The sequence below is a fragment of the Heptranchias perlo genome, chromosome 16 (assembly GCF_035084215.1).
Source record: "Heptranchias perlo isolate sHepPer1 chromosome 16, sHepPer1.hap1, whole genome shotgun sequence".
NCBI classification, from domain to species: Eukaryota; Metazoa; Chordata; class Chondrichthyes; order Hexanchiformes; family Hexanchidae; genus Heptranchias; species Heptranchias perlo.
The window spans coordinates 34,046,431-34,062,977 of record NC_090340.1 but is presented as its reverse complement, the minus strand read 5'-3'; the positions used below and the strand labels follow the sequence as shown (position 1 = coordinate 34,062,977).

At 45.1% G+C, this 16,547-nt stretch overlaps 1 protein-coding gene across 7 annotated transcripts in view; it reads right to left on the bottom strand.

The window, feature by feature from the left end:
• LOC137333656 (uncharacterized) overlaps nucleotides 1-16,547 on the bottom strand; it is a 430,358-nt gene that overhangs the window by 142,319 nt on the left and 271,492 nt on the right. For all 7 annotated transcript variants that reach the window (XR_010965955.1, XM_067997916.1, XM_067997920.1 and 4 more), the window contains one exon: nucleotides 13,258-13,327. The gene's annotated coding sequence lies outside the window, so the exon portion shown is untranslated. The remainder of the gene's footprint in view (nucleotides 1-13,257; nucleotides 13,328-16,547) is intronic.

Below are 16,547 nucleotides of genomic sequence, written 5' to 3'. Positions count from 1 at the left end.
GAAGCTGTGGAAGCTACATCATTAGATAAATTTAAAACAGAAATAGACAGTTTCCTAGAAGTAAAGGGAATTAGGGGTTATGGGGAGCGGGCAGGAAATTGGACATGAAGCTGAGTTCGGATCGGTCAATGCCCTGTGGGTGGCGGAGAGGGCCCAGGGGCTATGTGGCCGGGTCCTGCTCCGACTTCTTGTGTTCTTTAGATTTGTGGTTGGGATCAGATCAGCCATGATCTTATTGAATGGCGGAGCAGGCTCGAGGGGCCGATTGGCCTACTCCTGCTCCAATTTCTTATGTTCTTATGTTCTTAACACTTCCTCACCTTCCCATTAGTCACCTCACCACTACCACTCAACCGAATCCTCGTCCAATGTCATGACTCTGTCTTCTACTCACCCACTGATGCATCTCTTTCACGATCAGCCTCACCCAAACTAATGCATTCATCGGTTGGCCACTTCACGATCACTCACTCACACGTCTGTTCTTTCTCCCCTTCGAAGAGGAGAGCGCAAAATGCACAGGAGAGGGCAAGGTCCGGAGGGGGGCCGCAACAAATTGTCGTCCACACAGACGTGGAACAGGAGGTGCTGGAGCTCTGCCTAACCCTCGAGTGCCTGTCCGTCGGGGACGCTGAGACCGGCAACCCACAAATGTCTGGTGACACAACTTTAACATTAACCACAGACATTATGAATTGATGTTGACATGCTTTGCCATCTTCAGCACCTCAGTATGCTCATCGCAACATGACAAATCTGTGATGAAGCTTAATATTGCCTTCTGTTCTCTTACAGGGCCTTCAGCGACTGCTGTGACGGCAGGGGGTGATCCCTCAGAGGACCTGCCGGCCTCTGAGGGTGTACAGTCACATCTTAGCGATCCATCCACCAGCGCAGATACTCAAACCTCAGTGGGTCCTAGTCCTCAGTTAGTTGGGTTGGCTCCTGGTGAGTTACCACACATACATGATCATGAACAGACACTGGTGGCAGGGGCTGCTGCGGAGAGTCCACGTCGGTGGGAGCACTCCTCTCCAGGCTCTGCTCAGCTAGATGAAGATGCAGAATCCTGGGGGCCATCCTTTAAAAGCAGCACATTTGCGAGGTACTGGAACAGGTGCCACACGCACTCTCCACAATAGCGCAGAGGTTGGAGGAGTCCAATTCCTGGATGAGTGCAATGATGGCACAGGTACGGGAGGGAATCTCTGAGATACTGTCACAGGTAAGTGCAGGAATGTCTACATTGGAGAGAAGTTTAGCCTCCATTGAGCTTCAAGCACAGCTCAAAAATATGAGGCCATTCAGGCCCTGACAACAGCCGTTTGGACTCGGGCTGAACAACATTCTGCCGCTTAAACAGGCAGACAGATACACTAGCACTGGCCTTACAAGGCATCATAGATGTCCTTCCAAACTGTTGTCCAGCAGAGTGGTAGCAGTGATGTGGCCCTGGTCCAGGAGAAGAATGATGGCGAAAGGGGACATGGAAGTGGGGACGCCACTCAAACGCTCCCACTTCTCACTCGTTGCCACCCTCTCAACCAGTACCCGCAATGCTGCCTCCTCTCCAGGTCGCCCCTGCACAGGTGCAGGTGGAGCAGTCTTTGGAGGGGCCCTCACGGGCTCCAAAACCCAAAGGGCATAGGCCCAAAGCATCTAAGCAGTCAGGGCATGAACATGAGCAACCTGCCATGACCTCTGCTGCAACCACAGGGAATGCACCACGTAGAATTAGTTAGAAGAGAAAGGCAAAGGTTTTGTAAGCACGAAGGGTGTTTGACAGACTGTCATACTTTTCATTTATATTTAGTTTTTGTTGAAGTGACATTAAATTTTATGATTGTCACCACTGCTGCCACGTCTTGCCCATTCTTGACTGGTTTTGTGATAGGGCCCTTTCATGAGGTTCACCATGAACGGCGACACTTGATGCCACTCATTGGGTCACTTTACAGTGGGTGTATGTGTGGTTGCAGGACTGTTTTGTGCAGGGAGGGGTGGGCGGCCTGTTGTTGGTGCTGCTCCTTCCAAGTGGTATGACAACTGGACTGTTCACACTTTCTTATGTTGGGAGAACCGTTCACATATCAGTGACTCCCTGGCCTCACGAGCAGCCAGGTGAGCTGCTGCTCTGCCCATGGTTCCTCCTCCTCCTCTTCTCCACCATGTGGGTGGCAGATGTGGATGGGGACTCCTCAAGCGGCACCCCTCTCCGTTGTTGCCCTCTGTGCTCTTGTGCAGGTGCCTATGATGCAGCACTGTGTTGTGGAGCTGTAAATGGTGGAAGTGCACGCTGTGCCTGGCGAGGCTGGTGATGTTGCTCGTCCTTGGATGTACTGGTGAATGCAGCCATAGCGCTCCCCCATCCTGATGGTGTGAGTTTGAGGGGGTGCGAAAAGTTGTTAAATATGTGTGAACAGAAGAATTAAGGGTGGAAAGTAAGAATTTTCAGTGAAAACACAAAGATCTTGCAGCCAAAAGTTTGTCTGAAAGAACAGAGCGCCCTGCAGCAAGAACTCACCTTTTCTCCCCATCTGTGAAACAAGCATTTGAATGTCCCACTGGCTGCTGGCAGAAACACGTTTGGCAGAACATGGAGTGTTTCCCACAGCACGGGATACACACTGAGGATGATTCAAAATCCGATCACTGCCTTAACGTGGACAAAATTAAATACTTTAAGTATCTAAATAAGTGTCTTAACTATCGTACCGCCGGCTTTAATTGCCGGTGGGACTTCCGCATTCGGGAGGCGTGCGCACACCCAGACGCGTCAATGGGGAACCCGGAAGTCTGCGGGTTGGAGCCGAGTTCCGAACCCGTTCGGGATTTCCGGAGCCCCCCGCCCCCAAAGCACCCACAATTTCCCTGGAAAATTGAGCCCATAGAGTTCAAAAGTATGGAAGTCATGATCAAACTTTTGGACACAACTGGAGTATTGTGTCCAATTCTGGGCATCGCACTTCAGGAAAGATGTGGAGGCCTTAGAAAGGATGCAGAAGATATTTACTAGAATGATTCCAGGGATGAGGGACTTTAGTTACATGGATAGACTGGAGAAGCTGGGGTTGTTCTCCTTGGAACAGATGGTTGTGAGGAGATTTGATAGAGGTATTCAAAATCATGAAGGGTCTAGATAGTAGATAGCGAGAAACTTTTCCCATTGGCGGAAGGGTCAAGCACCAGAGGACATAGATTTAAAGGTGATTGGCAAAAGAACCAAAGATGACATGAGGAAAAACTTTTTTACACAGTGAGTGGTTGGGATCTGGAATGCACTGCCCGAGGGGGTGCTGGAGGCAGTTTCAATCACGGCCTTCAAAAGGGAACTGGATAAGTACTTGAAAGGAAAAATTTGCAGTGCTACAGGGAAAGGGCGTAGCTGGATTGCTCTTGCATAGAGCTGGTGCAGACTTGATGGGCCAAATGGCCTCCCTCCGTGCTGTAACTTTTCTATGATTCTAATTAGTGAATGTAACTTTTCAATAAAACCTGATCCATGTCCAGGTTGACATTGGTGGTATAAAGTTCAATTCTTTAGTCCTTTTGTTGAAGATATTTTCCAGTTGCATTCTTAGTTACAGATTGCAAATCTCAAAGACTGCACGACCCAATTATTCTTTGAGCCACAGGTACAATATCAGATGTAAAACCAGTTGCTATTGTGTCCAACCTGGATCAGAACATGAACAAACTATTTTCCTTTTATGCACATAAAGTCACATTTAAATGCGTCAACAGTTTTTTTTTCCAGTGTAAAACTTAAAGACGTACTTCGTATCAGTACAGATGGTTTAAATGTATAAATTACAGTTTCATTTCCAAGAATCTACAATTTTACTTATTTTGTTGAAGGGGATCCTTGAAGATCATCTCTAAGGAAAAGCTATTCTATTTAATACAGAGTGAAATATTATATAGCAAACTACAAAGTTCATTAACTTTGTGCATCTCATTTTTCTACCAATCAGACACATCACATTTGAGCAATGTAATGGTATCCCTGAGGCAGATAGCGCATCAAGAAAGCCATTTTGTTTGCTGGAGCTGAATGTTTGTCTTCAGCTTCATATAAATTTTAGCTGTTTAGTGTGCTAGAGGGTCCGTCATGGCTTTTACTGCCATACTTAATCAACTCTGCAGATACAGAAACAGATTGGGAACATGGGTGTCCCAATTGGAATCCTTCTGTTCCTTTGTTTTGAAGAGAAGGGGTATGAATATATGTAAGAGGTTAGATTGGAGGCACTTAGGATATACATCATAGAAGATGTTTGTTCTCTACATGCAGATACCCACTCATCAGGGTTTACAGGCCAAGAAGGTCTTAGATTTCTCTGCAGATCAGTGCCTTAAAAGGCTGTGCTTCCCCCGAGACTATTGAGGAGATATGCCGACTGTTGGCTGAAGACCTGCTTCCCACCTCCACCAGGAGAATGGCATTGTCTGTACCAGTCAAACTCACTACCGCCTTGAATTTATTTGCAACTGGACCTTTACCACATTAGTCAGGTAGCAGCTTACCGTTGTATAAAACTGGTGACTGATTTTCTCTTCAGGCAGCCTGCACACTTCATTTCCTTCACAATGGAACTAGAGAAACAAAAAGAGCGAGCTATCCAATTCTACAGACTGGCAGAATTCCCACAGGTGTAAGAAGCAATTGGCGGAATGCATGTGGCACTCAAAGAATTCCTTCAATTTTATAAACAGGAAAGGCATTCATATATTAATGTACAGCTAATGTGTGTGGTGACAATGACCTTATGTTCATATTCGCTACCCAAGAAGCCATCATTGTGTTTGCATCATGTGACAATCTACCATATCAGCCCTGATAACACAAAGCCATGTATCAGGATGATTGATTGGTGATCAGGGTTTATGACTCCAGTAAGGCTTCCACAGATAGAGGGAAAACCAGGTGATGAGGCCCAAGTCACTGCAAGAAGTGTGATGGAACAGACTATAGAAATTCCTAAGTCTCCTTTAGGGGCTGGATAAATCTGGTGGGGTCCTAAGGGAGCATCCAGAACCATTTTAGCACGTTGCAAACTACATAATCTTGCAATGAAGAAAGATTTGCTGCTTCCAGAAGCTGAAGAGGATAATGATGAAGATGGTGGGTGAGTGGGGGGGTGGGGGGGGGTGGGGTGGAGTGGGGTGGAGATGGGGGAGGACCTCCATTCTCACAGTTTGAGAAGGGTGCACAGGAAAAAGAGGACTTCCAGCAGCCAGAGAAAGGAGGGCACAACTGAAAACAGTGCTTTCAACAAATGCAAGTTTTTACTTCAGATTAAGTCACTTCTCACCTGCCTCTTCACCCCGCACCCTCACAATGTCCCTCGTTGTCAAAGAGTTCTCCATATCTCCTTCATGACACAGAAATCTGTATTTCCCCTGCCATCATCTAACTCCAAAAAATTGCAAGCATACACAGAAATGAAGTCAGAGCTCTTTGCTGTAATGTTGCATGTACTTCTGGACACCGTGTCTACTCTTTGTACCAGCTAACTTACTTGCTGTAGATTCTAGTTGGCTACATCTATGAGATGCTCCCTGAGTGAGTCAAGGTTTAATGATGGGTGGTTGAAATGGTTCTTTTGGACCTTAGATGTGTGAGTTGATTCACTTCAATCTAGCAGCTGTCTGAGATAGACCAGCTTCTGGTAGCTTTCTCTTGCAGTGTTAAGGGGTGCCAAGCTTATGTCCCTCCTGTGCAAGCATTAAAAGGAAACCTTAAAGAAGCAGGCTCATTGCCATTCCCTGGAAAGACAGCGACACCTATGACCACTCTTTGCAGTCCACTGGTGCAGGGCACAAGCTCAGAGGTGCTACTGGTTGGCATCATTACAAATTGAATAGTCTTAATCAGGCCTTGGAAGCCCTGTGCAAGTGTGGCATTTAGTCTCACTCTCAAGGTATCTATTGAAGTACTGGTAGCTGCAACTGCAGAAGCCACCATCACCGTTGCTCCTTCTCCTGGTGCCTTGGTCCTGCAGAAACTTCCTGTACTGTCAACCTCTCCCGACTGCTCTGCAAGTCACAAGACACTCCCTGCAATGGGTTGCAGATGTGGGTAGTGGACTCATGCCACTTCTTTATCATCTCAACCATATGCATGGGAACTATCTCCATGCCTCCAAATGAGATTGATGGTCCTGAATCATTGTTCTTTTGAAACCTGGTCTCTAGGCTCCTCAGCAGAGAGAATTTGTTTCTCTACCCTCTGTTGAGAAACGGCACTCTCCCCCCTTCCTCTTCCAGGTTCTCATGCTCACTATTCCTCCATTCTTCACCCATGAAAACCCTTCTGACTCATTAACTACATCTTCCCGAATGGGTATATTTGGGCTGGTGCTGGAGTTGGTGTGATGCCATGATGAAGTTGGTGAGAACGTGCAAGGACTTGGGATCTGGAAGTGCCCGGGTGGTCATCAGATTGGCTGGCCTCTTTCTCTCCTATGATGTGAAAAACAGAAGAGCTTGTTTAGCTGTGCACACAGTGATATTTGCCCTTGAAGGAACAGCAGCTGACTGTAAAGCGTTGCAATATTTTGAGGAAGTATAAGAAGCTGACATTCCATATGATGAATCTTGCTTGGTAGAATTTCCTTCCCTGCTTCTGGGTGCAAACCCATTCAAAATGGTGTTCCTGCACATCGGAACATCAGGGCCTTGATAATGACCTGAATCTGCAAATATGGGGAAGGGTTCACCTCCCATCTGGTGGAGCTCATTGCCAGTACCCTCTACCCAACTTGTGCCCAGCCGGGGGTGAGGAGGGAGGAGGAAAATCGACTTCCACATCTTTAAATATTCTGTGCCTAAATACTAACTTGTCATCGCAGTAACTTTGGGATATTAATTTACATAGACTATCTCTTATCAGACTTTATTCAATTCAGTATTATTCTAGCTGGAAACCTTACTTGTGTAGTGGGGTTCCAGGAGAGGAGTCATAGTGGGACAACAGACCAAACACTGCTCCGTCCTACAATCAGAGCCAGCCATTGCTCTGATGGCCACCCCATTCTACAATTAGCTGGCCAATTCAGCCTATCTCCTATAGCATGGGAGGACACCAAGGATAACAAATGCATATTTCCTGCTGGTTGTTCACCCCTACGCAAAGGGAAATCAAAATCATGGGTACAGTGAGGATTCTGGGGAGCTAGAATGCTCCCTCCCCCAGCACCCAAACTGGAGAGGTTACTTGGCCCATTAAGCCCACTCTGTCCATCGACCATGTACAATCCAGTCTTTCATGGACTTTCCCCACTCATTTAATCTTCTGCGGGAAAATTCACAGAAATACTCCCTGATCCCCAAAGGCAATTAAGTAAAACGCCAAAATATTTATCCATCCCCAACTCCAAAGCTCCAATATTCATCTCCAGCCTGCTGACCTTTACAGACAACCCAATAATCAAAAATAATGAGATATATCTTGATCCTACATTTAAATTTAATTTTTCTGCCATCCTTTGTCTAATCTTTTTATAGCTCTGTGCCAATTAATTGATTACAAATTTGAAACCAACATAAAGTTGAATAATTAATCAGCTTGCCAGTGAGTCAGCAAGTGCTGTTGAAACATTTGAACATTCAAACCGTTCACAGAAGGCTGATGGCACTGTCCTGATAAAAAAGCAAAAACTGAAATGTTGCTCATCTTTAGATTAATAGGTGAGCAATTGACATATATATTGGCTGAAAAATGTCATGTGAGCAAGCTGTGTTTTCACTCAGTATGATATTAACATGTTACTCTCCCCTCCTCTATCAGTGCAGGATCCTTTATATATGAATGATGTCGTTGTTTGGTGGTGCAAGAGATCACAAAGTAAGACCATCAAAGCTATCAAAACAGTTAATAGAGACTAAGCGAAAATGTCATTATTACCAAACGGGTTACATGCAGATAAATGTGTTGAGATTAGTGAGTGTTCAGCAAAATCTGGAATCTAAGAACCAGGTTTGGAGGATGAATCTTGACGTATACTAGCAGGAACATAGCCCCTTTAAGCCTCCAAAACATGGTCACAGATGCAGCCAAAAACAATCAGGAATGGCATGCACACCAATCATTGGGTGTTCCACCAGCAGGTTTCATACACATACCACCCTTCCTAGAGACCAGAAAGACTAAACCATGGATTTCACAGACACCTTCCTCCCACGTCCATGCTTTTCAGTTGCTGTACATAAGAGTATTCAGGTAACATTCAAAAATGATCAAATCATCTGGGAAGATTGAGGAAGATCCAACCCATCCCGCGCAAGTGAGAATTCGTGTTGAGACCTACTGTTGTATACAGCAAGCCACACACAATAGATGGCGCGCACACACTCCAATAAAGAGAAGAGGAGCATTTTTCCCCAGAGTGTGCCACTATAAATTCCTCTCTCTCAGCTGCTCCTCTGGTATTTTAAATTTATGGTAGTGGGATCTCTGCCGACAGTTTCAGAATGCAGACATTGCACGTGGGTCGTTTGGTAGAACTGGGATAAGCAGGTGGGAAGAACAACATTAATTCAGCTCATTTTTTAACACCAGGTTTCTCAAGTGACAGAAAAATTAATTCGAGCTGTATGAATATTACGGCCTAGAAATTCGATTGCGTCAGAAAACAAGCAGGCAGGGGGTGGGGTGAGCTGCAAGTGCTTCTTCACGTGGTCGCAGGGACTATTGGTGCTGCCAAGTCCTTATAATAAGTCAGGCATGCAGCCAGTATTACCATTCATTGGTTGCATAGCTGTTTTGGTGGGGGGGTAAGGGGGGGCGGGAAATCAGGCTTCACTGACGTCACTTAAAGACAGCCAGCACTTCTTAAAGGGGAGGTGCACTCTGGCTGCAGACAGCAGGGAACACTTCTGAAGAAAGAAATGAGTGCAAGACCTGCAGATCGAGCCCGCAGGTTTTCTGATGCCGATTTGGAGGCGCTGGTCCAGGTGGTGGACGGGGGGAGGGAGATCCCGTTCCCTCCGAGGGGCAGAAATCCCTTCAGGCACCACCTTCACTGCCAGTGGTTAGAGGTTGCAGGAAGTTAGCTCCTAGGACTTGGGCGCAATGTAGGAAAAAGTTCAACAACCTCACTAGCATTGTCAAGATAAGAATCCTACCTCTCAGCTCTTTTACTCTGTTCACACCTCCACCACCTACAGCTTCACTACTCATGATATTCCCCTCCCCTGCTTCCCTCCACACTCTTACAATCACTGCATCACACTTCACTCCACCTCCATCTCCTGCTACTGACACATTCTGCACTTCCTACTCTCACCACTATTACAACCCTCACTTCCGCACACCTCACATCTTACACACAACTGACAACCTATTCTACCATGACTGGCACATTCTTTAAGCACCTCAGAAGGATGTCACTAACACACTCCTTTCTTGCAGGAGTAGGTCACATGGGACATGCAGCAGAAGGGCGTGGCTGGCGGAAGTCAAGCCCGCATGTACATCTTCTCCCCTTCATACTAATCGCTAACCCTTGTCCCTCTCTTTCATTTCAGGTGCTGAAAATATCGACTCCCTTGAGGAAGAGAAGGCCAGCCATCCTAACAATGCAACATCACTCAATCAGACCAAGAGACTGGTGCCACATGTACTTCAAAGTTTAGGCAAGAGGAGGAGTCTTCACCGGCCATCAGTGTGCAGGAGCTAGGGTAGGGGGATAGGAGGTCACAGGTGCCAGCTTGCCGGAGGACGAGATCACATACTAGCTCTGCTACAGAGGACTCAGAAGCAGATGTTAAGGGCCCAAGCTACCGAAGAAGGCTGATGAGCATTCACCAAGAAATGCTAGGTGCACTGGGCCGTCTGCCAGCGAGCTTGCACGCAACGGCTCAAAGCATGGAAGCCCATTACCTGACGGCCTGGTCGGAATAAAGGCGGCTCAGAGGACTGGTGCAAGGTGAATGAATCATGACTGCTGTGCAGGAAGCTAGGTACAGACCTGCATGATGCGCTGCCTGTGGACGCAAACCAGCTGTACACTGAGGGAGGGAATCCCTTTCTATTCAAAAAAAATGCCAGGATGGCGATGGGGAGTATGCAAGGCAATGTGGGTTCAGTCTATGGCTCCTGAGTGAGTTTATCAGATGGCAAGTCAGGTGCTGGAGCAGACCAAATTCAAAAAAAAAGTCCCACAACAGGCACAGGACCATTGTATTATAAGGATCATTTTTAATAATTCCAGCATGCACCCTGGACATCTACCGAGGAGCCAATCCAATATGGCAGGAGGTGTATTGCTGCAGCGGACTGAGCAAGTACACACTGCCCACCATATTGCGCCTGTAAACTGGCTGCAACATGATCAAATTTCTAGGTCTGCATACATTAATAAAATGATAAGTCAAGTATCCAGGTACATAAAACCATTACAAAAATAAAACTGATTCCTAGTTACATATGCATTTAGTAACCGGCACAGCAATGCACTACTATCACACTGAATTAAACCCAGCTTGTTCATACGTTATTTGTCAGCTGGCATATATGTCAATTGCTCAGTTATTAAACTAAAGATCGAGTTACATTTCAGCTTTTGCTTTGTTATGAGGACAGTGCCATCAGTCTTCTGTGATCAGTCTGAGTGTTCAAATGTTTCGACAGCACTTGCTGACTCAATGGCAAGCTGATTAATTATTTAAATTTAAGTTGGTTTCAAATTTGTAATCAATTCATTGCCACAGAGCGAAGACATAGTGAAAAACCGGTAAAGAAATTAAAAATAAATCCAGGGTCAAGGTGTTCCCTTATTATTCTTGGTTATTGCATTTGGCGCAGCTAAATGAATTAATGTTTATTACGATGTGGAGATGCCGGTGATGGACTGGGGTTGACAATTGTAAACAATTTTACAACACCAAGTTATAGTCCAGCAATTTTATTTTAAATTCACAAGCTTTCGGAGATTTTCTCCTTCCTCAGGCAAATGTTTGCCTGAGGAAGGAGAAAATCTCCGAAAGCTTGTGAATTTAAAATAAAATTGCTGGACTATAACTTAATGTTTATTACGGTATATTCTGGCGATGTCCTGAATGAAGCAAGGACGCAGGCAATCTGACCACTGGGCCATGTGGAAAAGCACAAACAGTGGAGGAAATGAAAAGCACCAGGAGCAGCAGATGATGCAGGTGGGTAGCTTTCTCCACTCCCCAGGCAGGGGAGGAAAACTTAAACATTAGCTACTGAACCATGTGCATATTAACACCAATAGCTCCTCGCCATCTGTTCAGTAAGGCGACCCTATGGACTGCACAGACTAAAATGACGTCAATTCAAACATGACTAATCAATCTCTGGTTGACATACATTTAACAAAGAAAAAATGAAACACTGACATCTCCAGATTCCACTGAATTGTTTTCGTTATTATGAAATTCATCTGGTAAAACAAATCATCCCACAATACAACTGCCATCACCCAACAGCAGAAATTTTTTTTTAAAAAGAGAAAAAGCAATAAATGTAGGGAGTCTCCAAAAGTAGCATGAGCTTCATTTTAAGATTTGTTTGTGTGTCCGTGGAACTGTAAAGCCTGATTAGAGTATGCTACCGAATATTTGGTGTCTTACTTTAACCATATATGATCATAAACCTCACTGTAGACTGGGATTCTAACAGCTGCTGCTGACTCTCCTGTTATGATTTCATGATGAAGGAAATAAATATAGACAGGACAAATAATTTTGTCACACTTAGTCATGAGCACCAATAGATACTGAATGTTTTTGCGGAAGAAACAATGAAGGACAGTCAAACAAAGAAAACACGTATAATTTGCATTAAACAGTGTCTGGAGTATGTCAACACTGTCTAATACAATTTTTTGTATCACAATTAATACCAGAGCCAGGATATCTGCAGCTTCTAAATTAACCTTCACATGAACAAAACCATGGATCTGATCTACAGCTGGATGCAAGGCCCACTGCTGCAACTGGATAAATACCTATACTTTAGAGATAGAATAATGCATTATGCTTTACATTCCTGTCATTATAAAGCAATGCATTATCTAACTTACAATGAGCAGCCCCACTGGAGATTTGCATTTATATATAATGTAATGGCATTGGCAGGTCCTCACACACAGCAGGAAAACTGTGGGTACATTGCACACGATTTTCCTCCCATTATCATCAATGGACAGGAAACTGGGGGAAAGCAGCCATGCTAAGTCCCCTGCTGAGTGCCAGGTCTGGCCAGTGGTGCGAGGCCTCAGAGTTCCACCTGCCGTGTCCTGTGCACGTCCATCACACACCAGAATCACATTTTGTAATGGATGCAAAACAATATTTAAAATAGAGAAACAAAGCCAGTTATTGACTTGGAGCCTGAAACTTACAACAACTTTGCAATCTGCAATGTTGCCTGACCAAACAACAAAGGCCTTAGCCTTTGCTTACTTAGCAACGAGACTTTGTGGCTGTAATGGGGCACAGCTCCATTTTAGTGGCAGAATAATACATTGTGCATCACACGGTGTAACACTCTTGTCCTTGAAAAACAACATATGATCTGACTTGCCGTGAAGACTGGTATGTGGTTAGAAAGACAAAAAGAGCCAAAGTTAAGAGACAGATGGCAAGATGGGCCGACAACAGTGACAGGAAATGTCGAAGAAGACAACAGCAGAGGGAATAAGGGATTACAAAAATGGTTTAAGGAAAAGTGCGAGATAGACACAAAATAATGATGCCATCTTATTAGCAATGATTACAAGACTAATGTTAAATGTACACCAACATTTCTTTCTAGTCACTGCAATAATTGCCTGAGTTATTAGTTGGTTTATAGCGTACCATGTTGCTGCACTGAACAGTTGTACACGTCACACAGGATTTCAATCAAATCTGTACGTACATTGTCAGCGTTTCCCAAGTTATTTAAGGCAAAATCTAAGGTTCTTGTGATGGATTCCCTTAAAGTTAAATGAAAACTCTTCGTATAGAATTGTCTGTTACGTCCACGCTTTCTTAGTTATCGCCCAGAGGAGCTGCTTTCTGTGAAAACATTTGTTTTGGCCTCCTGCTGAATGCTTGCCGTTTTCAAGCTACTTACTGAGTTGCCAGATTAATATGCAGACTAACATGAACTGACATTGTCTGCACTGTGCATAACACCTGACTGTACATACAATTATTGTATTGAATTTTTTTACTGCAAAATAGCATGATTTAGAGATACAGTACTTAGAATCACAAGATACCCAGTACAATGATAAATACCTTGAAGCTCAGCTCACAATGGAGGACTGTGGAATCCAAGAAAGGGCACTGAAATATGTTTATATTGTATCTGGGGGAAAAAAAAGAGGGTTTCAGGACTTTCTTTGGAATAATATATGATCTTTATTCCCCAGCCATTGTAATATTTATCATAAGCACAATTTCTTGCCCAAGAGAAATTTCATGCAGACACAAAACCAAGTCCCTGAATGATCAAAAAAGCAGCTGGTAACATCAGGTGGTAGTTGAAAAAAAATTTCAACAGTATCAGAAAGAACTGAAAAGTAAAAAGAAAGCTGCAAATGCTAAAAATCTGAAATACGACCAGAAAATGCCAGAAACGGATATCAGGTGGATTTTGCATCTGAAGGAGAAAAATAAACAAACATTTCAGGTGCAACTCTTCATCAGAACTCAGCTCTGAAAAGGATCACACCAACGATGTGAAGTTATATTTTTTTACTGAAACAAACCTGCTGTGTATTTCCAGCATTTTCTGGTTTCACTTCAGAAAGGGATGAAAGTTTACAAGTCAGCTTCAAAGAAGATCTTATCCAGGAATAATCAAAATGATAAACCTTTGTCTTGGCTCAAATTTTAATTTTTTTGCCAGTATTCCATTAAATAATGTTCACCTCTGTGTTCTTTGTCATATTAGCAAAAAGAAAAGTTTGCGTCAGGATACAAGAATGTTATCTGTAGAACACTGTGGGGGGTGGGGGTGGGGGGTGGGAGTGGGGGTGGGGGTGGGGGGTGAAATTCAACTTTGGCGGCAGCGTAAAACGGACAGTAGCGAACCGGCCGCCCGTTACACACCCCGTCCGTTACACAACCCATCCGCTACACACCCCGCCCCGTTACACACCCCATCCAGCTCTTCAACCTGCCCCGCTCTACACCCCACCCGTGACACACCCGGCCCGCACTGCACCCCGCCCCACACCCCGCTCTACACCCCACCCGTGACACACCCGGCCCGCACTGCACCCCGCCCCACACCCCGCTCTACACCCCACCCGTGACACACCCGGCCCGCACTGCACCCCGCCCCACGCCCTGCTCTACACCCCACCCGTGACACACCCTGCCCACACTGCACCCCGCCTATTAAACACGCTGCCCACTCTACACCCTGCCCCGTTACACACTCCGCCCGACTTTGCTTTCCATCGATGGAGAGGATAATTGGGCCGGGTGTGTAATCGGTGGCCAACCCACTACCGCCTGCTTTGCAACCCAGTCGAGATTGGATTTTACCTCTTATGGTGGGGAGGGGGGTTTGTTGGGGGGTGGGTGGGAGGTAGGAATTCTCAGGTTGGACATCAGATGGCCACTATTTCGGCCATAAGGCCTCACTGCCCATCCAACGCGGCAGTCAGGAGACCAAAACCATTTCCAGGCTTGGGCCTCATTAACATTTTCTCGGCGAGCTCCAGGTGCCAAATGATCTATTAAGTATCCATCTGAAATTTAACACCGGTAATAATAGCAGACTGCTGTGCTAGTACCTTTAAGAACTGCAAAGAATAAGGGCATGGTGATACTATTAAATAGCCAGTAAATAGATTTATTTCTGAAGGTACTGAGGAGACTCTTGTAACATAAATATTAACAATTCTCAATCCTTCAGCAGTTTGATTTTGCCGAGTTGTATCATACTGTGTTGAAGGATGGAGTGGACATGTGTGAGTTGAGTTGTCAGTCACTGGATTGGCCTTCTGAATGTGCAATGTCATAATTCTGTGCTTGGGACTGGTTCAGCTTTCTTTGGGGTGTGAAAATAAGCAGCATCTACACAGGTGGCATATCAGAGTCAGTCAGCTTTGAGCTGTCAGCCCATCAGAGCACGGCAGGCATGAAAACACTTACCTGCCTCTTCTTTTTTATTTACACGCTTTACTCAACAATATTGAAGTGCTTCATATTTTTCTTTTTATGCTAAGCCATTACGTATGGCATATGGAAGATACAGAACAGGGCTCAGAAAATCGTGAAAAGGAAATTAAATCACAAAGTAGTATCACAGCACAATTCCTGAGACCCAAGAATGAGTTATGCAAATCTGATTCACTTGGTAATTTATTGTTCCTTGAACCATAAATCACATCATACCTTTTGCTTCTGTTACAGTTTGACAGAATTTCCAGATTTTTGGATGTTTTTTTCCTGACAATTTTTTTCCTGAACGTGCTGACTTATATTGGGGGTAAGGCTCCATGGGTGTCAGGAGCCCTCCCAAAGGATCTCAGCCAAGTGACCATTCTTCACACATGAACCAAGACAGTGAGGGGTTGATTTTAAGACCCAGCTCATAAGGGGCCAGCGGCGGGGTGACCCAGCCGATTTTAATGGCCAGGCCTCATTAGCATGTCATTAGCCAACTTCTCACCCAAAATGGCCTGGAAGTCGAAGGAAAGTGACTGCCCAGCCAATAAAATCAGGCAACAGGAGGCCACCACCAGGAATCAGGCGAATGGTCCCCGGAGGTAAGTCTTTAGGAGGGGGAGTTTGGCGGCGGCGGCGGGGCGGGGGGGGGGGCAACAGGGATCACAGTTGGGGAAAGCAGAGGGAAGCTCCAAGGTTTCTTTGTGGGTCCCGAAGGAGCACTCCTGTGTCTCCTCCTGGCCCACAAGAAAACTATTTTTTTAATAAACTTACCTTTCCGGGTCTCTTCTAGCCCTGGATCCACTTCCCAATAGCTTTGCCTGGTGGGGAAGGCGCCACTACTCCCTCACCCAGGCCTTAGGTTGCTATTGCAGTCAGGCCTCAGTTACATCATTGGAGCCCGATCTACATATTTAAAGAAGGGTCCCATTGGCTTCGAGAGGGTGTCATTACCAACTGCAATTTAAAAGGAGTAAGGACCCCAGGGGATTTTGTCCTCTAGAAGCCCAGTGCTGAGGCCAATTTGACATCCCTAACACTGCATGAATTGAGGTTAGCTAAATAAACACAGAGCAGAAATCAAACCTACAGTGTTCCACATTTGTATGGCTCAGCTACTCACTGTCTTATAACCACATGAGTCACAGGGAGAGCCACTGAAGTTATTTTGTAAAGATTGAAACAATTTGATGCACTTGTTCTGTGAGGATTTAGCCAGGCAGGACTGCTGCATGCTTTCTGATACAGATCTGTTGTCCTGTAATGTGGACACAGGTCACAGGGCAGCTCAGTATGACGGCATTTGGAGAGTTAGAAAATAATGGACAAAGACTTTTTGAAATAATATAAGAACAGTAATCATCAAGAAATGGACATCGTAGTAAGTATTAAATAACAGTAACTGA